The sequence below is a fragment of the Ornithorhynchus anatinus genome, chromosome 2 (genome assembly GCF_004115215.2).
Source record: "Ornithorhynchus anatinus isolate Pmale09 chromosome 2, mOrnAna1.pri.v4, whole genome shotgun sequence".
NCBI classification, from domain to species: Eukaryota; Metazoa; Chordata; class Mammalia; order Monotremata; family Ornithorhynchidae; genus Ornithorhynchus; species Ornithorhynchus anatinus.
This window is the reverse complement of record NC_041729.1, coordinates 52026962-52050169: the sequence shown is the minus strand read 5'-3', so window position 1 is coordinate 52050169 and position 23208 is coordinate 52026962. Positions and strand designations below refer to the sequence as shown.

The window sequence follows — 23208 nt, the reverse complement described above, 5'->3', positions numbered from 1 at the left end:
TACTCTCCCAAGCTCTTAGTACAGTGATCTTGCAACCAGCAAGCACTCAATAAATAACACTGATTGACCGAAGGGAAAGGTGGAGAGGGAAGTGAAAAGAATGGAGGGAGGGGGAATAAAGAGAAGAAGGGGGAGGAGAAGAAAGGGATGGGCTAGGGCAGAGGATCAGCACCAGGCAAGCCCCGTGGGGTCCATACGCTCACTTTTCTTACAGTCTCTATGTGTTGCCGAATTGTATATTCCAAGCGCTTAGTACAGTGCTCTGCACATAGTAAGCGCTCAATAAATACCATTGAATGAATGAACAGTTGAGCCCGCACCACTCAGACTGGGGAATCTTTGCCCTGATCCGAACAGTGACGGAATCTCTGTCTCAGCAACTTTTGGGCCTCCACTTGACCCTGTCCTTCTTCCCGCTCCTGTCCACAGCCCCATGCCTCCCTCCTCCTCCTCTTCCTGTCCAGACCACGGAGCCAGTTTGGAAGAAACTCTCTGTCTGCATTAGCGCTAGCAAAAGCTGGGCGAGGAGGGTGTGGGAGGATTTTGAAGGGCTGCCATTTGCTCAGAGCCACCAATACAGGGACGGAGAGACGGGGGGGAAAGAGGGAGAAAGGAAAAAGACAGGGGGTGGGGCAGAGAGACCTTATAATGCTTGTTTTCTTCCTCCTCCTCTGCTACTGCCCGTGTTTAACTTGGCTGATCCTGGACCTGGCACGTGGACGGATCCGTGATAAATGCTCACGGTGCCCAGCACAGCAGCTGAACTCACCTCCCGTCCATGGTGCCGGCCACAGGGTCTGCTTTTACTTCTGGCATGTCTGGGGCATAAGTGGTTTCCTCTCTGGCAAGCATGGATAGCCCCTCGCTGCTGCTGCTTGCTCCTGGGGGCAGCAGGCGAGTGAGTGGGCAAACTCATTCTGAGAGAAGTGGATCCCCCTTCTTGCCTCCCCTTCAGCCCCTTTCTAGCTCCTGCACAACTTTTCGCCGAGTTCATTCATCCAATAGTATTTACTGAGCACTTACTATATGCAGAGCACTGGACTAAGCGCTTGGAATGTACAATTCGGCAACAGACAGCGACAATCCCCGCCCACTGATGGGTTTACAGTCTAATCGGAGCACTGGGGTAGACATGGTAATCAGATAGTCCCAGAGGGGTTCACATTTTTTAATCCCCATTTTTCCAGATGAGGCAACTGAGGCACAGAGAAGTGAAGTGACTTGCCCGAGGTCACACAGCAGACATGTGGCGGAGCCGGGATTAGAACCCACAACCTCTGACTCCCAAGCCCAGGCTCTTTCTACTAAGCCACACTGCTTCTCTTGTTGAACTGAGTTGAGTGAGTGGGTGGGTGGGCATCTACGTGTGAAATCCACATGAGACCGTGAAAAGCCATACCTACATCGTAACCCACAGAGTCCTGAGGAATTATCTGTTTTAGGCTTCCTCTAAAACAGACAATTCTTCAAGACTCTATTGGATATGAGGTAGATAAGTATTTCTCAGATAAGTGTTCTAATTAAATATTTTTATGCCTCTCTCCACCATCAGAGTACAAGCTCCTTACAGGTGTTTCTTAGTTTTGTACTTCCCAAGAGTTTAGTATAGTAGACTGAACCCAGGAGACACTCAATTCATACTATTATTACTATCCAGCATGTAGAACAGTGCTTGGCAAATAGTAAGCGCTAAACAAATACCATTATCATTATTATTATATGCATGGTTTCTAGTCACCCATAATCTTATTTTTCAATGGGTTGGATAAAAAAAATTCAATTTTCAGACACTGCCAAATGGAATCTTAGAATTTACAATGTTGGTGTGCCCTGGGGTAAATCATTGCTATACATCTAATTAATAAGTGATCTTCTCTCACTGTTTATCGGGAATTTTAAATGATGGCAATGGGCCAAGGCACTCTTTACTATTTCAGCGTTCTATTCCTGTATTATTACAGTCCTTATTTGCTAGGTAGGGATTGTCTCTGTTGCCGAGCTGTACTTTCTAAGCGCTTGGTAGAGTGCTCTGCACACAGTAAGCGCTCAATAAATACGACAATGAATAAATGAATAATCCCTCTTAGATACAAAATGTGTCTACCAACTCTGTTATACTGTCCTCTCCCAAGACCATAGTACAGTACTCCGCATGTAATAGGCGCTCAAGAAGTACAAACGGATTCTAGTTTACCTTCGATGTATTTAAGAGGAGCTATTACAAGCTTGATACATTTGCAAATATTCAACTCTCTTTTTCCATTGTCCTGTATCAGCACTTAGCGACCCGGTTATTCAAGGATCTGAACGAACTGGAATATGGATGAAAGCAAACTGATTAACAGTATTTCAGGTAATATAATCACAATAACGGTGGCATTTGTTAAACACTTACTGTGTGCCAGGCACTGTACTAAGCGCCGGGGTGGATACAAGCAAATCGGGTTGGACACAGTGCCTGTCCCACATAAGGGTCCCAGGCGCCATCCCCATTTTACAGATGAGGGAAGTGAGGCTCAGAGAAATGAAGTGACTTGGCCAAGGTCACACAGCAGACAAGCAGTGGAGCCGGCATTAGAACCCATGACCTTCTGACTCTCAGGCCGGGCTCTACCCACTGTGTTTTCGTCACCTTTGTACCAACAACAATACTAATTCTGACTCTTAATGCAGCAGATTATACCTTACCCTGCTGGGCAAAGTAATATGCTTATAGTTTTAAAACATCATCTGACAACCGCAAACTAGAGAGACTGAATTAAAATGGATTTTAAAAGGATGAATACTGACAAAATGATTAAGAAACAATTTCAATACTTCACAGGATTAACACAAACCACTAAAACATGAATTTAATTGACTCCAACTGACTGCACAAATGAAAGCAAATGTGTCAATTTTTTCCAAATATATTCTCATTTTCTCAAGTTTTAAATAAAGTTTGTAAACAATAAAACATTCATAATTCTGCATTTCGACAAAAAAACAGAATTAATTTAATGGAAAGTTGAATTGACAGTACAGAAAAACACCCACTTGCTGGAGAAAAAAGTGAAAGTTTAAGTAACTTGAAATCCCATCAAAGTAGATTCCTCTGTGATGTCACATTTATTGAGCACTTACTGTGTGCAAAGCACTGCACTAAGCACTTGGGAGAGTACACTATAACAATAAACACATTTCTTGCTCACAACAAGCTTACAATCTAGAGGGGGAGACAGACATTAATATAAACTACTGATAAGTACATCAGTGCTGTGGGGCTTGGAACAGGATGAATAAAAAGAGCAAGACACTGCAAAGTGTGTGCTCTGTTCTTGTCCTTGGAAAAACAAATCACATAATGGAGCCACATTTATTCTATATTTATCTTAATAGTTACACAGAAAAACTATGCCCAGTGGTAGAGAGGGCCATGAAGTTTGTGAGACTGTAAGCCCTTGTGGGCAAGGATTTGTCTCTATTGTTGTACTGTACTTTCCAAGCACTTTGTACAGTGCTCGGAACACGGTAAGCGCTCAATAGATACGATTTAATGAATGAATGAGTGGGATACTAAGTTTTAGAGCCATTAAAGCCCTAAAATGTCATGGTTGGGGGGAGAGGGGAAATTACATTTCTGTATAAAAATATTACTTCAAAATTTCAAACAATCAACAATATCTACACAGCACTTACTCTGTGCAGAGCACTGCAAAAGGGCAACCGATTAATATTTTTTTTGAACTCATCCTGTGCAAAGCGTTGTACTGAACACTCGGGAGACTACAAAAGATTCTGTGGACATGATCCTTGTCTTCAAGGAGTTTACATATGATGGGGGAGTCAGATTCAAATAAATTACAGCTAAAGGGAAGCAACCGACTCTAAAGCTATATACAGAAATGCTGTGGGAAGAGGGGCATTCATTCATTCATTCAATAGTATTTATTGAGCGCTTACTATGTGCAGAGCACTGTACTACGCGCTTGGAATGTACAAATCGGTAACAGATAGAGACAGTCCCTGCCCTTTGAAGGGCTTACAGTCTAATCGGGGGAGACGGACAGGGTGAGTACCTAAGCGCTAAGTGGGTAAGGACTCAGGAGCATAGGTGACACAGTGCCGGGGAAAAACAGGATGAGCATACTAATCAATGATTCTTTTGAGCACTAACTGGGAACGCCAGACTGGGAAGCGACTGGGTAAGAGCATGGCCTAGCGAAAAGAACCAAGGCCTGGGAGTCAGAGGACTCGGTTTCCAATTTCAGCTCTGCCACTTGCCTGCTGTGTGGCCTAGGGCAAAGTACTTAATTTCTCTAGGCCTGAGTTTCCTCATCTATAAAATGGAAATTAAATTCCTGTTCCGCCCTCCTGATTATTTTCTATCTACTTTAGCGCTCAGTACTCAGAGTACTAAGTATGATTAACATGTAGCAAATTATCAGTGCCACAACAATAATACCAATCTTAGTCACTAATAATTATTTTTTATTATTCGATTATTCAGGAAAGGGTTCCTAGAGATGTGATAAGCCCCTGTGATAAAACAGAGCTAGAGCCTCATGACACAGTGGATAGAGTACGGGCCCGGGAGTCAGAAGGTCATGGGTTCTAATCCTGACTCCGCCACTTGTCTGCTGTGTGACCTTAGGCAAGTCACTTCATTTCTCTGTGCCTCAGTTCCCTCATCTGTAAAATGGGGGATTGAGACTGTGAGCCCCAAGTGGAACAGGGACCGTGTCCAACCCGATGGGCATGTAACCAACCCAGCGCTTAAGTATAGTAGCTGGCACATGGTACATGCTTAACGAATGCCACAATTATTATTATTATCCTTGCTATGGTCAAAATAAAAAGAGGTCAAAAGAGTCATTTCTAGATGGCTTATCAGGAGATATGAATCATGAGTAGATTTTCCAGATTCAGTGATAAACAAGGATTTTGTCATTTAATCTTTATATAAAATATGAGCTGCAAATTCTGCATCTTAAAAATTAAAACTCTAATCATGTTAAATAATCGATGCACATTCTAAATTGTCATACTTTTTGGTACCTATTTTCTCTCCGGCTGCTTGTTTTCAGTTTCTTTCACCGACTCCGCTGCCTCTCATCGCTTAACTGTGGGAGTCCTTTAAGGCTCAGTTCTGGCTTCCCTTCTATTTTCCATCTACACCCACTCCCTTGCAGAACTCATCTGCTCCCATGACTTCAATTACCATCGCTATGTGGATGCTTGCTAAATCTACATCTCCAGCCCTGAGCTCTCTCCTTCTCTCTAATCTTGCATTTCCTCCTGCCTTCTGCACAGCTCTACTCTGATGTCCCGCCGACACCTCAAACTTACCATGTCCAACACAGAAGTCATCTTCCTACCCAAACCCCGACCTCCACCTGATTTTCCCGTCTCTGTAGACAGCGCTACCATACTCCCTGTCTCAGAAGCACGTAACCTTGGCATTATCCTTGACTCATCTCTCTCGTTCAAAACCACATATTCAATCTGTCACCAAATCCTCTCAATCAATTGACTGTATTTTTGAGCGCTTACTGTATGCAGAAAATGTACTAAGTGGTTTGGGAGAGTACAATTCAACAATAAACAGTCATATTCCCTGCCCACAACAAGCCTACAGTCTACAGTGGGGGAGACAGACATCAATACAAATAAACAAAATTATAGATATGTAAATAAGCACTGTGGGGCTGGGAGGGGGGAAGAGAAACGGGAGCCAGTCAGGGTGACGCATAAGGGAGTGGGAGATGAGGAAAAGTGGGGCTTAGCCTGTGTGTCTTGACAACATCCCTAAAATCTGCCCTCTCTTTTCCATCCAAACTGCTTCTCCGCTGATCCGGATCATTTTTCTAAACGACCATTCGGTCCGCATCTCCCCACTCCTCAAGAACCTCCGACGGCTATCCGTCCACCTCCGCATCCAACAGAAACTCCTTTCCGTTGGCTTTAAAAAACTCAGTCGGCTCGCCCCCTCCTACCTCACGTCACTGATCTCTTACCACAGCCCAGCCTGCAAACTTGGCTCCTCCAGCAGCAGCCTGCATACACTACCCCTTACCCGCGTTCTCCTTCTGGTCTGGAACTCCCTCCCCCTCCATACACACCAAACCACCACTCTACCCATCTTCAAAGCCTTATTAAAGTTACAACCCCTCCAAGAGTCTTTCCTTAACTCCCTCTCCCTTCTGAACAGTCTAAGCACTTGGCTCTGGGACTTTGGAATTCACCCCCGGCCACCGCCCCAAAGGCACTTCCATACCTATCCGCAAACTATTTATATTAATTTTCTCTCCCCCTCTAGACTGTAAGCTCATTATGGGCAGGGAATGAGTACTCTGTTATACAGTACTCTCCCAAGCACAAAGTGAGCACTCAAAAATTAGCCCTGATTAATTGATCCAAGGACTTATCCTAGCCTGCCTTCACTATTTCATCGGCCTCCTTGCTGACTTTCCTGCCTTCTCTCTCACCACTTCGGTCTATACTTCACTCTGCTGCCCTGATCATTTTCCTAAAAAAACATTCAGTCCCCATCTCCCCACTCAAGAACCTCCAGTGGTTGTCCATCCATCTCCCCATCAAACAGAAACTCTTTGACATTGGCTTTAAAGCACTAAACCACCTTGTCCCCTCCTGTCTTATCTCACTGATTTCCTACTACAACCCAGCCCACACCCTCACTCTCCTAATGCCAACTTACTCACTTTTCTTCTATCTCATCTACCTCGCTGCCAACCCCTCACCCACATCCTCCTTCTGGACCAGAATTCCCTCTCCCTCCATATTCGACAGATGCTCACTCTCGCTACCTTCAAAGCGTTACTCAAATCACACCTCCTCCAAGAGGCCTTTCCCAACTAAACCTTCATTTCTCCTACTCCCTCTCCCTTCTGTGCCCTTGCGTTTGGATTGGTATCCTTTAAGCACTTGATAGTCAAAGCTCCTTCAGCCCCACAGCACTTAAGAACATATTTGTAATTTGTTTTAATGTCTGATTCCCCTCTATAGACTGTAAGCTCTGTGGGAAGGGAACAGGATTACCAGTTCTGTTATACTGTTCTCTTCTGAGCACTTGACAAAACGCTCTGCACACAGTAAGCACTCAATAAATGACTGACTGATCTATTTTTAAACTGAAATGCTTCTTTTTCATAATAGATTTTGATTTATGGAAGTGCTCTGGTTTATAGCTATTTTGATGAGTACAAATTCTTTAAAAACTCTGTATTATTCCAAACGTTTTACAAACATCTTTTGAGGGAGTGACTTAAAGGAGTGACTTGAAATCATATCCCAGGTTTCATCTTCTCAGTCAGTTATTTCTAAAAGGAAATAGAACTTCTCTCTCTCCACTAACTTTCCCATTTTCTTTGAAATGCAGTTCTACACGATAAGCTAAATTCATTCATTCATTCAACAGCATTTGTTGAGCGCTTACTATGTGCAGACCACTGTACTAAGCGCTTGGAATGTACAATGTGGCAACAGATAGAGACCATCCCTGCCCAGTGACGGGCTCACAGTCTAAACGGGGGAGACAGACGCCAAAGCAAAACAGAACAAAACAAAAACAAAACAACATCATCAAGATAAATAGAATCGAGGAGAAGTATACCTCATTAACAAAATACATAGGGTAATAAATAATATATACAAATGAGCACAGTGCTGAGGGTAGGGGAAGGGGGAAGAGCAGAGGGTGGGGGCGGGAGGGGGAGTAGAGGTAAAGGGGGGGCTTAGTCTAGGAAGGCCTCCTGGAGGAGGTGAGTTCTCGGTAGGACTTTTAAGAGGGGAAGAGAGTGAGTTTGGCAATGTGAGGAGGGAGGGCATTCCGGGACAGCGGTAGGCCTCGGGCCAGGGGTCGACAGCACGATAGGCGTGAACGGGGGACCGTGAGGAGGTGAGAGGCAGGGGAGCGGAGCGTGCGGGGTGGGCAGTAGAAAGAGAGAAGGGAGGTGAGGTAAGAGGGGTCAAGGAGATGGAGAGCTTTGAAGACAAGACTGAGGAGTTCTTGTTTCGAGTGAAGGTTGATAGGCAGCCACTGGAGGTTTTTGAGGAGGGGAGTGACATGCCCAGAGCCTTTCTGTAGGAAGATGATCCAGGCAGCGGAATGAAGAATAGACTGGAGTGGGGAGAGACAGGAGGAAGGGAGATCAGAGAGAAGGCTGACACAATAATCCAGTCGGGATAGTATGAGAGCTTGTATCAGTATGATAGCTGTTTCAATGGAGAGGAAAGGGCGGATCTTGGCATAGTGTAAAGGTGAGACCGGCAGGTGTTGGTGATGGATTGGATGTGTGGAGTTAATGAGAGAGGTGAGTCAAGGATGACACCGAGGTTGTGGGCCTGGGAGACGGGAAGGACGGTCGTGCCGTCCACAGTGACAGGGAAGTCAGGGAGAGGACAGGGTTTGGGAGGGAAGATAAGGAGCTCAGTTTTAGACATGTTGAGTTTCAGGTGGCGGGTAGACATCCAGGTGGAGACGTCCTGGAGGCGGGAGGAGGAGAGAACAGGGGAGGAGATGTAGATTTGGGTGTCATCTGCAGAGAGATGATAGTTGAAGCCGTGGGAGCGAATGAGTTCACCAAGGGAGTGAGTGTAGATGGAGAACAGAAGAGGCCCGAGAAGTGACCCTTGAGGAACCCCTATAGTTAGAGGATGGGAGGGGGAGGAGGAGCCTGCGAATGAGACCGAGAATGAACGGCCAAAAAGATAAGAGGAGAGCCAGGAGAGGACGGTAAATGAAACCCTTCATACAGCAAGTGATTGCAGCAGGCAACTACAAATATTTAAAGTTAGTCATAAGCAATGGAAAAAGAGTCCCGAGGAGAAATTTCCTCCACGTAAAACCAATGCATCCAAGTTATTATATGCACTCTTAAAAGTTTATCATCTTTAAAGATGGCTGAACGACATATCCAGAAGATTAAATAATTTATATCTGAGAATTTCAGTCAATGGAATCTATTATACCCATCATTTATACTGGAAAATCTTCCTCCTTCCAATATGTAAATTCACAAATACTGTTCCAACCAAGGGTCAGATTTGCCTGGATTATGTTTTGCATCTCTCAGAGAACAGGCGCAAAAAACTAAAAAAGTTATATTAAGAGAAACAAAATATAAAGTTGTAGGATCTGGAACTTTACCAACCAGAAAGTTCTGACAGTCGGCAGGGAAACCCGGGAATATCACCTGATCTCTTGTAAGGATCGCCTTACAATGATCAAATTATAGTATGTTTGACGCTTCTTCCAAGAAGAGCAGGCGGTATAAAGTCAAACCGCATGCAGTGGCCCTGGAGACTCTTCATTCATTCAATTGTATTTATTGAGCACTTATTAGGTACAAAACACTGTACTAAGTGATTGGGAGAGTATAATATCACAGCAGACATATTCTCTGCCCACAGTGAGCTCACAGTCTAGTGCCTTTTCACTGGTTCTTCCTAACAGAGCACTGACAGCAAAAGAAGCAATGAGGACTGGCGAATCTGGCAATTTCAGCATAGGGGGATTTCCAGGGTTGGCTCCCCAACAAATACCTGAATCTAAGCACGGCTCAGACTCACTTAATAGGCTTAAGTGAGTTTCTTATGGTAGAAACCGTATTCCTGATCATATGGTTCTACCTGACCCCTTGTGTGGCCTTTGGAAAGACCCTTCCTAGGAATGGGCCATTTTCACTGGAGTTAAACTGAAATGTTTGACTGGCTTCTTCTTCCCTTTTCCCCAGAGTGCTGGAAAATCAAGCTCTTTCTGGGATTTCCAATCTGGCTTTCTGGGAACATATGTTTCTGCCAGTCTTGGAAACAAGGAAAGAGTTCATTACAAACCTTTTTGTTGAGTTCATGACTTTAATGGGTTACTTTTTGTGCTTATTTCTACATTTTATCAGTGTCAAAACTCCTCCCAACTGGCATCAAGTTTTTCCACCACCTGGTTCCAGCTTACCTATCTGCTTTCTTCCCTAACTACTGGTCGCCTGGATGTCAGACCACCACTCTCCTCATCTTCAAAACCCTATTAAAATCATATCTTCTCCCAGGGGCCTTCCTTGACTAAGCCCTTATTTCCTTTACACCATTCTCCCTTCTGTGCCCCGACACACTTGGGTCTATACCCCGTAAGCACTCCGGACACTCATCTTTCTTGCAGCCCCACAGCACTTATGTGTGTATCCATTACTTATTTTAATGTCGTTCTTCCACCTCCTCCAACAGGTTTTCCCTTCAGTATCATCCCTTCAATGACTCAAAGCAATTGTGAACTTATTTATACCCTCTTTAATACTCACGTGGATTTAATTTAATAATAATAATAATAATAATGTTGGTATTTGTTAAATGCTTACTATGCGTCGAGCACTGTTCTAAGCGCTGGGGTAGGTACAGGGTAATCAGGTTGTCCCACGTGAGGCTCACAGTTAATCCCCATTTTACAGATGAGGTAACTGAGGCACAGAGAAGTTAAGTGACTTGTTCACTGTCACACAGCTGACAAGTGGCAGAGCCGGGAGTCGAAGCCATGACCTCTGACTCCGAAGCCCAGGCTCTTTCCACTAAGCCACCCTGCTGAAGCAGCTAAAGCACATAAATAGTTCCTAGGTAGCCAAGGCTAAGTAATCAATCCATCAATGGTATTTATTGAGAGCTTACTGTGTAAAAAGCACTGTACTAAGAACTTGGGAGAATATGATACAACAGAGTTGGTAGACACATTCCTTGCCCACAAGGTTTACAAGTCTAGGGGGGAGACGGACATTAATATACACAAATTATGGATATGTACATAAATGCTGTGGGGCTCAGCATGAGTGAATATCAAGTAGTTAAAACGAGAGGTAACTGGATCCCACAACCTCTAGCTGGAAACTATGTCTGTTCTATAAAAACTGAGACAAGTAGTTGGGGTAGTTAGTAGCTTACAAGTGATGAAAATTTATCTAAATTTAAGAAAGGAATGAACAATTTTGAGCAAATTTTCAGAAACAGTAACAATCATTCTTTTAAAAAAGTTTATATTTTATTGGCAATTATTGGCCTATTCTTTCTGATTTCCTAGTAAAATATATGAAGTACTTAATTTGTAAGAAGGAACCATAACCCATGCAATCGCACAGGCAAATACTGGCTGACTAGTCTAAGGAATTATAGGAAAAAATGAACAAAAATAGAACGTCAAAGATTTCAACTGAAAAACATAATTCTAGGCCATTTCATAGCCTGGCACCTGTTAAAGGCTTAATGTGTGTCAAGCACTGTTCTAAACCCTGGGGTGGATATGAAATAATGAGGTTGTATATAGTTATGTCCCTAACGGGACTAACGGTCTAAGTAGAAGGGAGCACAATTAAATCTCTATTTCAGAGACAAAGCCCAGAGAAGTGACGAGACTTGCCCGAAGTCACATCGCAGGCCAGTGGGGGAGCCAGGATTAGCACCCAGGTCTTCTGACTCCCAGGCCCGTGATCTTTCCACTTGGCAACTAGAAGTCATAATAAATGCTTAGGAGTTAAGTGTAAGATGTGGCAATAATATCTTTGGGGAAGGGCCTCGAATTAATCTGCCCGTCACAAAATAACTCACCACAAACAACAGCCCCCCACAATCTTGGATTCATTTCTCTATCTGCCTGAGTGCAACCTTGCACTGGGAAAACACACAGCAAAAGGTTTGCTGCATCAATTTTGAGATAAAGAGAAAATAGAGGAACCGATACAAGGCATGTAAATAAGAGAAAGGTGTGAAGAGACACCAACCTAGGATTTCTGGGGGGTGGGGGTGGGGATATTTACCAGGACTGCTCAATTTCCCTTTCAATTATACAAAATTAATAAAGTTACTCTTTTCCCTCAGAAAAAAATACCAGTTTATTACCAAAATGCTAGGGGAAACAAGCATTTTCCTTAGGACAGAATTAACAGCCCACATAACGTCTGTTAGCACTTGGCAATCAGAGATCTTTTAGCCCATAGATTTGCTAAATAAAGCACTCTATCCACTTCTGAACACCATGAGCCAGATTCCCTGATTCTGCTCCTTAAATTTCATTATTGAAATTAGACCATTTTCAAAATCCCACACAGAATAAGTGAAAGCTGTTCTACCTTCATTATGCAAATCCATTTAATTACCTATAATAATACTAATTCTAACAGTTCCCTGTTGGTTTTTTCCACCTCCATTTTTCCAGGATCCGCCCTTTCCTCTCCATTCCAAATGGTCACCACGCTGGGCCACGCTCTTGTCAGATCTCGGCCTATCAGCCTCCAAACTGGTCTCCCCGCTTCCAGTCTCCACTTCACTCTGCTGCCCAGATCGCTTTCCTAAAAGGGTGATCTGCACTCACCTTTCAACTCATTAAAAGCTTCATTTGGTTAATAGTAATATTAATAATGTTGGTATTTGTTAAGCGCTACGTGCAGAGCACTGTTCTAAGTGCTGGGGAAGATACAGGGTAATCAGGTTGCCCACGTGAGGCTCCCGGTCTTCATCCCCATTTTACAGATGAGGTAACTGAGGCACAGAGAAGTGAAGTGACTTGCCCACAGTCACACAGCTGACAAGTGGCAGAGCTGGGATACCCATTCGACTTCACATCAAGCAGAAACCGCTAATCGTTGGATTTAAAGCACCCTATCGGCTCTTTCCTTCCTACTTAACCAATGTTTTTCTCCCACTACACCCATCTCACACCCCTCACTTTGCCAAAGATAACCTACTCACTGTGCTTCATTCTCATCTCTCCTGCCCCTGACATTTTGTTCACACTCTTTCCCCTGCCTGGCACTCCCTATCACTTCAAATTCATCGTGCCACAGCTCTCCCCGTCTTCAATACCCTTCTGAAATCACATCTCCTCCAGGAGGCCTTCCCCAATTTATTTCTCCTTTCCCCGGGTTATATTTCCCCAACTGCCACTCGAGTACTTCTGCCTTCTGAGTACCCTGAACCTTTTGTAGCAATTATGTACATATTTAACATACCTTAATATTATTTAAGCTCTCTCATTGACATTTCTTCCTCCTATTTGTAAGTTATTTCAGTGTCAATCACCCCCCAAAAGTGTAAGCTCCTTGAGAGCAGGGTCTATGTCCAGTAGAGCCCAGGACAGGCTGTCAGGAGACCCGGGTTCTTATAATAATGATGATCTTTGTTAAGCGCTTACTATGTGCCAAGGACTGTTCTAAGTGCCGAGATAGATACAAGGTAATCAGGCTGTCCCACGTGGTGCTCACAGTCTTAATCCCCATTTGACAGATGAGGGAACTGAGGCACAGAGAAGTTAAGTGGCTTGCCCAAGTTCACACAGCAGACAACTGGCGGAGCCAGGATTAGAACCCACAACCTCTGACTCCCAAGCCCGTGCTCTTTCCACTAAGCCACACTGCTTCTCTGCTTAACCCATCTGCTCTATTTACCTGCTGTGTGTCCCTGAGTTAGTCGCTTCTCTGTGCCTCAGTTTCATCATCTGTAAATGAGGATTTAATACTTGTTCTCCCTCCCTTGTAGACTGTGAGCCTCATGGAGACAAGGATTGGGTCAGATCTGATTGTACTCCATCTACCTCAGCACTAAGCACTGTGCTTGGCATATAGAAGGTGCTAAAACACCACAATTATTATACTATTGTGCTCTCAGTACAATGTTCAGTAGCAGCGCGGTTCAGTGGAAATAGCCCGGGCTTGGCCACTCGTCAGCTGTGTGACTGTGGGCAAGTCACTTCGCTTCTCTGTGCCTCAGTGGCCTCATCTGTAAAATGGGGATGAAGACTGTGAGCCCTACGTGGGACCCCCTGATGACCCTGTATCTCCCCCCGCGCTTAACAAACACCAACATTAAATTAGGTGCTCAATACATAGTACCGACTGGTTTCTAGCAGAATGACCAGCTGGTCTCACTCTGGTACTCATGTCTCCAACTATTTCCGTTATCCCAGGGCATGTGTGGGTGTCACGGACAGATTAAATTCAGGGGGCCTTCGGATTTAGAGAAGGGCCTCCGAAAACCCCCAAAATTGAACTTCTTGCCCTTCCGACATAGCCACTGTTATGAAGGCATTATGAAGAAGGTACCCTATGTGTCGAACCCGATTTCCTTGTATTCATCCCAGTCCTTAGCACAGTGCCTGGCACATAGTAAGTGCTTAACAAACACCGTAATAATAATCATTATGTATATTTTTCCCCAAATGGCCACTAACGAGGTAGCCTTTTCCAGGGCGTCTGGTTTTTAGAGGGGACTCTGGTTGGAGAAAGTCATTAGGCAGACAGGGAACTGAGATGGGAAAAGTGAGCTTCGTTGGGGAATTAGGTGAAGTCAAAATTAATAACAGCTATGCGCATAGTTAAACATTTTGTGCTACGCACCGTCCCAAGCGCTGGGGAAGATACGAAATAATCAGATCGGCTACAGTTCCTGTCGCAAGTGGAGCTCACAGTCTAAGGGGGAGGGAGAACAGATAATAATAATAATGGTGGTATTTGTTAAGCGCTTACTATGCGCAAAGCACTGTTCTAAACGCTGGGGAGGATACAAGGTGATCAGGGTTTCCCACGTGGGGCTCAGTCTTCATCTCCATTTTCCAGATGAGGTCACTGAGGCACAGAGAAGTGAAGGGACTTTCCCAAAGTCACACAGCTGACAAATGGTGGAGCTGGGATTAGAACCCATGATCTCTGACTCCCAAGCATGGGCTCTTTCCACTGAGCCATGCTGCTTCTCATTTATTTATCTCAGATATTTAAACCCCATTTAACAATTAGGAAACTGAGGCAGGGAGAGACAGAGAGAGGAGGTGGTTTGCTCCTCAGTGCACTATCCCACTGTGCTGCAGGGTGTCACTATGATCAGGAGGGAAGGGGAGGATGATCCTTCCCCTCTCCCTTCCCCTACCCTCAGCACTGTGCTCGTCCGCTCATTTGTATATATTTTTATTACCCTATTTATTTTGTTAATGAGATGTACATCCCCTTGATTCTGTTTATTGCTATTATTGATTCTGTTTTTGTCCGTCTGTCTCCCCCGATGAGACTGTGAGCCCGTCAACGGGCAGGGATTGTCTCTGTTGCCGAACTGTATATTCCAAGGGCTTAATATAGTGCTCTGCACATAGTAAGTGCTCAATAAATATTATTATGTTGGTATTTGTATTTGTTAAGCGCTTACTATGTGCAGAGCTCTGTTCTAAGCTCTGGGGTAGATACAGGATAATCAGGTTGTCCTTCGTGAGGCTCACAGTCTTAATCCCCATTTTCCAGATGAGGTCACTGAGGCACAGAGAAGTGAAGTGACTTGCCCACAGTCACACAGCTGACAAGTGGAAGATCCGGGATTCGAACCCATGACCTCTGACTCCCAAGCCCGGGCTCTTTTCACTGAGCCACGCTGCTTCTCAACTGAATGAATGAATGAGTCCTGACGTCCCTCGTCCCTCTCCCAGTCTCCCACCCCTCAGCTTTCTACGGTTTGAGGCGTCCAAGCCACAGGGTGAAGCTTGGAAAGCGAGTGGGGGAGAAGACAGCGACCTCGAGAGGTCCGGCATCCCTCTTCCCCGTTCCCCGCCACGCTGAAAAAAGGCCGCCTGGCCTCTTCTGCCTGATTGGGCATGCCCAGCAAACTCAGCCCACCCGCAGCTCTCTTCCCTTAACGAGAGAAGCAGCGCGGCTCAGTGGAAAGAGCTCGGGCTTGGGAGTTGGCGGTCACGGGTTCGAATCCCAGCTCCGCCACTTGTCAGCTGTGTGACTGTGGGCCGGTCACTTCACTTCTCTGTGCCTCACTGACCTCATTTGGAAAATGGGGATTAAAGACTGGGAGCCTCCCGAGGGGCAACGTGATGACCCTGTATCTCCCCCAGCGCTTAGAACAGTGCTCTGCACATAGTGAGCGCTTTAACAAACACCAACTTCATTCATTTCCTTCCCTCTCTGCTGCCATTCTAGCTGGAGGTGCTTCAGTGACGGAGCCACGCAACGCGAGGCCTGACCTCCCGTGTTCCGGCTCACAAGAGAAGCCGGGCCAGACTGTCCGGCTCGGGGCTGGGGTTTTGATCAGTGAGATCCCGGTGGGAATCCTCCCAAATTCAAAAGCAGCTGCTTGGTGAAAATCGAAGGCGACTGTGCCTGGACCAGGAATGTCGCTACGGCACGGAATTGGCCTTTGGGGGTAGACGCGCACCCGCACGTACACATTCCCTCCCGCCGTCGACGACAACGTTAGTGGAAACGGGAGATTTATGTGGTAATGGCGGGGTGCGCACAGACCACTCATCCTGCACCGGTCGCGCTTCTAACCGGAGAAGGTCGGAAGCGCTTTTTAACAACGCCAAAGCCTCTCACTCTGAGCTTGCTATGATTGCTTTATCACCGCAAAAATCCCTAATCTCCCTAAGCGCCAAAGCAGATGTACGTTACAGGGATCATTAGAGTTTGGGTTCTTCGAGTTGGAGCCATATGTTAATAACAGGAGTTAGCCACAATCATTTACCTCAATTTAAAGATGCACAACCAGCATATTACGTACAGAGTTTGGATGAATTTCATTTTTCAATCAATGCTATTTATTGAGTGTGCAGTGGCGGACAGGGCACTGTACTAAGCGCTTCGGACAACATAATACAACAGAGTTGGTGGGCACGATCCCCACCCCCGCGAAGTTTACAATCAAGAATTTTCTAACTTTTCTTCCTAAGAGCTTAAAGTGCTAGAATATGAACATAATGAATCTCTGCGAACTGATTTTTATTAGTATATCGACCGCAAACAAAGAGTTGTAAATCCGGAGAAACGCTCCTTTGAAAGTTCTCCATAAATAAGGAGGGGAAATTGGTATTGTGAGGTAAAACAATTAAGTAATCTTTCCTTGGAGCTTGATTAATCAAACCATTTCCTAAACACTATAATTAGAGTTTGATTGACGCCTCCTGGAATGCTCAGATTCACAAAAAGTTAAAAGTACTGCACTGCAGCTGTATATGCACTGCAGATAAATGTATTTCCACCAATTATAATTCAAAACAAAAAGTCTTCATTTTTAAAAATACACATTGTAACGTTCCCCGGAGAATCAAATTAAAATAAAAGTAGAGCTTGCATCAAACTCCATTAGTTGCTCCAAAGGTTGGGTCAACTGATGAACTGAACATGACTTGAGCTCAATAATAATAATAATGTCGGTATTTGTTAAGCGCTTACTATGTGCCAAACACTGTTCTAAGCGCTGGGGTAGATACAAGGGAATTAGGTTGTTCCACGTGGGGCTCACAGTCTTCATCCCCATTTTACAGATGTGGTAACTGAGGCACAGAGAAGTGAAGTGACTTGCCCAAGGTCACACAGCTCAACGAACTTGACAACTCAGTGTGGGATGACGGTCTCTCGGGGCGTGTGGCTACAGGTCCTGTCTTTGGCTAATCCATTTATTTAATTGGTCTCCTCAATTAATGGCATTTGCTGAGTATTTACTAGGTGCAGAGCACTGTACTAAGTGCTTGGAATAATACGATACAATAGAGTTGATAGACACGATCCTAGAGAAGCAGCGTGGCTCAGTGGAAAGAACATGGGCTAGGGAGTCAGAAGTCATGGGTTCGAATCCCAGCTCCGCCACTTGTCAGCTGTGTGACTTTGGGCAACACTTCTCTGTGCCACAGTTACTCATCTGTGAAATGGGGATTAAGATTGTGAGCCTCATGTGGGACAACCTGATTACCCTGTATCTCCCCCAGCACTTAGAACAGTGCTCTGCACATAGTAAGCGCTTAGCAAATATCAACATTATTATTAATATTAATTCTGTGTTGGAGTATGTGGGGCAAGCCTGGGACAGTACACCTATCGTCCTTGACTTTTCCCTCATGGCTAGTAAGTACTCGTTGATGCTACAAAGTGATAAAGCAGGTTTTGCCCCAAAGGTGGCTTTTCTCACTATACCCCTAGTTGGAGAGAAGCAGCATGGCTCAGTGGAAAGAGCCCGGGCTTGGGGGTCAGAGGTCATGGGTTCAAATCCCGGCTCTGCCACTTGTCAGCTGTGTGACTGTGGGCAAGTCACTTCACTTCTCTGTGCCTCAGTTCCCTCATCTGTAAAATGGGGATGAAGACTGTGAGCCTCACATGGGACAGCCTGATGACCCTGTATCTAACCCAGTGCTTAGAACAGTGCACTGCACATAGTAAGCACTTAACAAATACCAACATTATTACTATTATTAATTAAAGGGCTAGTGCTTAGATACCAGAGCGTGGCTGGGGAAGCAGCGTGGTTCAGTGGAAAGAACCTGGGCTTCGGAGGCAGGGGTCATGGGTTCAACTCCCGGCTCTGCCACTTGTCAGCTGTGTGACTGTGGGCAGGTCACTTCACTTCTCTGTGCCTCAGTTCCCTCATCTGTAAAATGGGGATGAAGACTGTGAGCCTCACATGGGACAATTTGATGACCCTGTATCTAATCCAGTGCACTGGACATAGTAAGCACTTAACAAATACCAACATTATTATCTAACGGAAATAAATTTTAGTTGTCACTGTCAGGAATCTATTATCTGTACTTGTAGTTTCTCATCTTAACTCACCAAAATGAGTCTTCAGCACTGTGACGTTCTTCATAAAAATATAGAACGTGATTTATTCCTGGAATGGCTTCTTAAAGGCGCTCATTTTAGGGAAAGAATCGATCGCACAACCCCTTTCTCTCTTCCCTTCTAACTGCCGTTGCTAAAGGCTTTTGAAGGCTGAATTCACTCCGTCATTCGTTGAATTCATCTGCCCTTCACTGGAGGAGAGAGTATATTTACAGAGGTTGAAAACACTCAGAAAAGAGAATGACGGGGGGAAAAAATAAAAAGGGGAGAGGACAGCATGATGAAGGAAAAAATTAATTTTAGTACAACTACTGTTGGTTATCATTTTAACAAAAGAGGAGAATTCTTATGGAAGTCAAGTGTTTTTATATTTGCTGAAAGGAGTTGGAGAGTTACAGTCATTTCTTCAATAGCATGGAGAAATGCCATAAGGTTTTGAAGAACGCCACTTTAAGAAAACTCGCTCTGCAGTACCCGGGCTGCGACCGACACTCCAAGCATAGGCACAAGCAATTCTTCCAGCATCGCCCTACATTCTACCTAAACGCGCGCTTGAAAAGATTTCCTAATTTCTTATCGGCACCTTCTTCGAAACCCAACTTGAACACATGCGTAACGCGGGACAATTGACTGCAGGTGAGGGAAGTGTGATAGAGGCCTACGGACTAGAAGCAGCGTGGCTCAGTGGCAAGAGCCCGGGCTTGGGAATCAGAGGTCATGGGTTCAAATCCCAGCTCCGCCACTTGTCAGCTGTGTGACTGTGGGCAAGACACTTCACTTCTCTGTGCCTCAGCTACCTCATCTGTAAAGGGGGATGAAGACTGTGAGCCCCACGTGGGACAACCTGATGACCCTGTATCTACCCCAGCGCTTAGAACAGTGCTCTGCACAGAGTAAGCGCTTAACAAATACCAACATTATTATTATCATTCTTACCCTGTTCTCAAAACCACCCTCTTGAAAACTTTTATATGAAAATGCTAAAAAATGTAAGCCCTTGGTTTCTAATACTGTGGCTCAGTGGCAAGAGCCCGGGCCTGGGAGTCAGAGGACATGGGTTCAAACCCCGACTCAGACACTTGTCAGCTGTGTGACTTTGGGCAAGTCACTTCATTTCTCGGGGCCTCAGTTACCCCATCTGTAAAATGGGGATTAAGACCGTGAGCCCCACGTGGGACAACCTGATCACCTTGTATCCTCCCCAGCCCTCAGAACAGTGCTTTGCACGTAGTAAGTGCTTAACAAATGCCATTAGTTATTAGTTAGTAAAGTCAACCCTGCTCAGCCGAAGCACTGATCGGAGCGGTTTTAATAATAATAATAGTAATAATAATAAACTGTCATCCAGAAGGGATGTGTCACCTCCGTTTTGCACTTCCCAACTGCTCAATGTATAGCACTGAACACAATAAATGCAAGGGTTACCACTACCACTTTATTCATTCATTCAGTCGTATTTATTGAGCGTTTACTGTGTGCAGAACACTGTACTAAGCGATTGGAACGTACAATTTGGCAACAGAGAGAGACAATCCCCGCCCAACCTAATCTCTCTACATCCCTTCAGGCTCCAGGATCCTATCGAGAAGCAGCCTGGCTCCGTGGAAAGAGCCCGGGCTGGGGAGTCAGAGGTCAGGGGTTTTGAATCCCGGCTCTGCCACTTGGCAGCTGTGTGACTGTGGGCAAGTCACTTCACTTCTCTGGGCCTCAGTTCCCTCATCTGTAAAATGTGGATTAAGGCTGTGAGCCTCATGTGGGACAACCTGATGACCCCGTGTCTACCCCTGCGCTTAGAACAATGCTCTGCACATAGTAAGCGCTTAACAAATACCAACATTATTATTATTACTATCTTTCCATACTTCCTCTCTGTTGGGCAGCCCTGAAATTCCAACAGGCGCACGCTACACACCCAGACTCGTGCTCACACGGGGCCTTCCTCCCCAAACTGTGTGAAAACACTTTCATTCTCATATTCCCATAACCAGACTCAAATCCACAACCGGTCCCGTTCACACACAAAAGCATACTTAGAAATGCACTTATCTGAGTAGACCTAGGTGTGACCGAGGACACGCGTCACAGTGGTGTGTCTGTGCCAAGTGGGTTGCCAGGGAGCCATCTGCAATCAACCGATCGTATTTACTGAGCGCTTACCGGGTGCAGGGCACCGTACTAAGTGCTCGGGAGAGTACGACATCACGATATAACAGATTTGGCAGGCACGATCCCCCCGACCCCAACAATCTCCCTCCTACACTAGGTTTGGCTTGGGTTTAAACCGCACCCTCAGACCTGGCTCCCCTGCCATGGCTGCCGGGCGCCAGCGACCACCTCGCCTCTGCCCAGCTAGAGCCCTGACCACAACGATGTTCACGGATTTAGGGGATGCACGGATTTACATGCAGTATTTCATGAACTACTGGAATGTTTCATGAAATATTCATGGACTATCTCCCAGCCCTGAACATCGCTCTTCCACCTCCAGCTCCCTCTCCCTCCAGCACCTGCCCCAACATGCAGAGTTCGCCCAGGCAGCGAAAAACAGCTTTTACAGCTAAAAGTGGCCGTGGTCCAAAGTTTTAGCCATACTGGGACACCTGGTAGAAAAATGTGATTTAGCAGAGGAGGAACCAAATTTTTAAATGCTTGAGTTAAAGTGATAAAATAGAACCATTTTCCAAATTAAGATGATTTTATAATTACTTATTTTCAGTGTGGTCTAATGGATAGAGCACGGGAATGGGAGTCAGAAGGACCTGGGTTCTAATCCCAGCTCTGCCACCGGTCTGCTGTGTGTCCTTGCATAAATCACTTAACTTCTCTGTGACTCAGTTACCTCATCTGTAAAATGGGAATAAGAGCATGGGCCCCATGTAGTACAGGGGCTGGGTCCAACATGATTAACCTGTATCTACCCCAGCGCTTAAAACAGTGCTTGGCACTTAGTAAATGCTTAACAAGTACTGTAATTATTATTATTCTCAATAAAAGCAAGAGGAAAATTTGGAGATAAATAGTTGAACCGGTAACTATGACAGTATGAAATTATACTTAAAGACATAAAAAACATGGTATGTTAACATAAAACTTTCAATTAAATAAAAACCACTAAAGGAAACAGTCTAAGGAAAACGTGCTGGGGCATTGTTTTGCGATGCGAAATGAAACTTAATATTGACAAATCTTTGAAGAACCTACAGTTCTAGTCAAAACTTGCCTGCGCATTATCTCAATAAACATTCCATTTATAAACATGAAACATGTAGTATTGGAGGTAACTCTATCTTTTAAAATTCTCAACATACTTGTTAATCAAGTGTGAGCCTCACGTGGGACAACCTGATTCCCCTGTATCTCCCCCAGCGCTTAGAACAGTGTTCTGCACATAGTAAGCGCTTAACAAATACCAACATTATTATTATTATTATATTCCCTTAGGTTCTATTTCAAAATTAGAAATGTAGTTGAAAAAATTTATAGAACGATAACGTAAACGAATACAGTCCTCCAAATCTTATTGCTTTTTAAAGAAGAATAAGTCATTCCTTAATAGGCTACAACAATTCCACTAACGCATTGCAGTGAGGGTTCAAAATCTCATTTCTCGAAGTCATCGGGGTGATAAACATTAATGAAAAAGTCAAAGTGTCCTGAATCATGGAATACATTTGTCCCATTTGAAACTGAAAGGGAAGGGTCGTAATAATTACGAATGAGAACCATGAACAAGTTCTCAAGACGAAAATTCTTAAAATCAAGAAGAGTGAAAAACTAAGGAGGTCTCTCACAAACTATAAGGTTTTCTCCAGCCTACTACGTTGACAACTCACTAATAAGTAACAACCAACAACTGGACTGTGGTCAGGGAACGTGTCTACCAACTCTATTGTATTGTACCATTGCAAGAGCCTACTACAGCGTTCTGCACACAGTAAGCACTCAGTAAGTACATATCAATGGTATTTATTGAGCTCTACGTGCCGAGGACTGTTCTAAGCATTTGGGAGAGTTCAATTCAAGGGAACTAGCAAGAAACACTCCTTGCCAGATTGACTGATTGACTAAGCAATAAGTGGAACATGAAGGAAATGTTTTTTAAAAAAGTGTTCAACTCACCTTAATAGTAAGATTGAATTATTTTCTCACTCACATTCTCTCTCTCAGCACATTTATTGTGAACCTGGGGGGGAAGAAATCACAAGAATTGCATGCTAAAGTTTTTTTTAATAGAACAAGAAATAGATTTGCAGATTCTGAAAAATTTAGTATTCTCTGAATGCATTCCTTTTCATAATTTACTCTCACAGATTTACAGAGCAATGTTAATTATAAATGTGTACAACAGTGAGTGGTAGGTGTACCTGTTAATGATGCTAAAACATCATTTAACTAGACCCCCAAATGGAAAGTTAAGGGGAAATCTGATCCCAAAACAAATGGAATACTTTCTCACTTCCAAAATGCACTAAAAAAACATTTCTAAAAAGCTTAAACTACAGAAGGACTCTACATACAATATGATCAGGTCAGGGGCCTTGAAAAAGTGGTTCTATTCATTCATTCAATAGTATTTATTGAGAGCTTACTATGTGCAGAGCACTGTACTAAGCGCTTGGAATGTACAAATCGG

General features: G+C 44.5%; 1 protein-coding gene across 4 annotated transcripts in view; it reads right to left on the bottom strand.

The window, feature by feature from the left end:
* The window catches only part of MRTFB (myocardin related transcription factor B), a 224048-nt gene extending 201288 nt beyond the window's left edge, over positions 1-22760 (bottom strand). For 2 of the 4 annotated variants that reach the window (XM_029058491.2, XM_029058494.2), the window contains exon 1: positions 22695-22760. The gene's annotated coding sequence lies outside the window, so the exon portion shown is untranslated. Of the gene's footprint in view, positions 1-18566; positions 18767-22694 lie in introns of all 4 variants that reach the window. The other 2 variants (XM_029058492.2, XM_029058493.2) reach the window with 2 other exon arrangements.
* Positions 22761-23208: the final 448 nt, after the last annotated feature.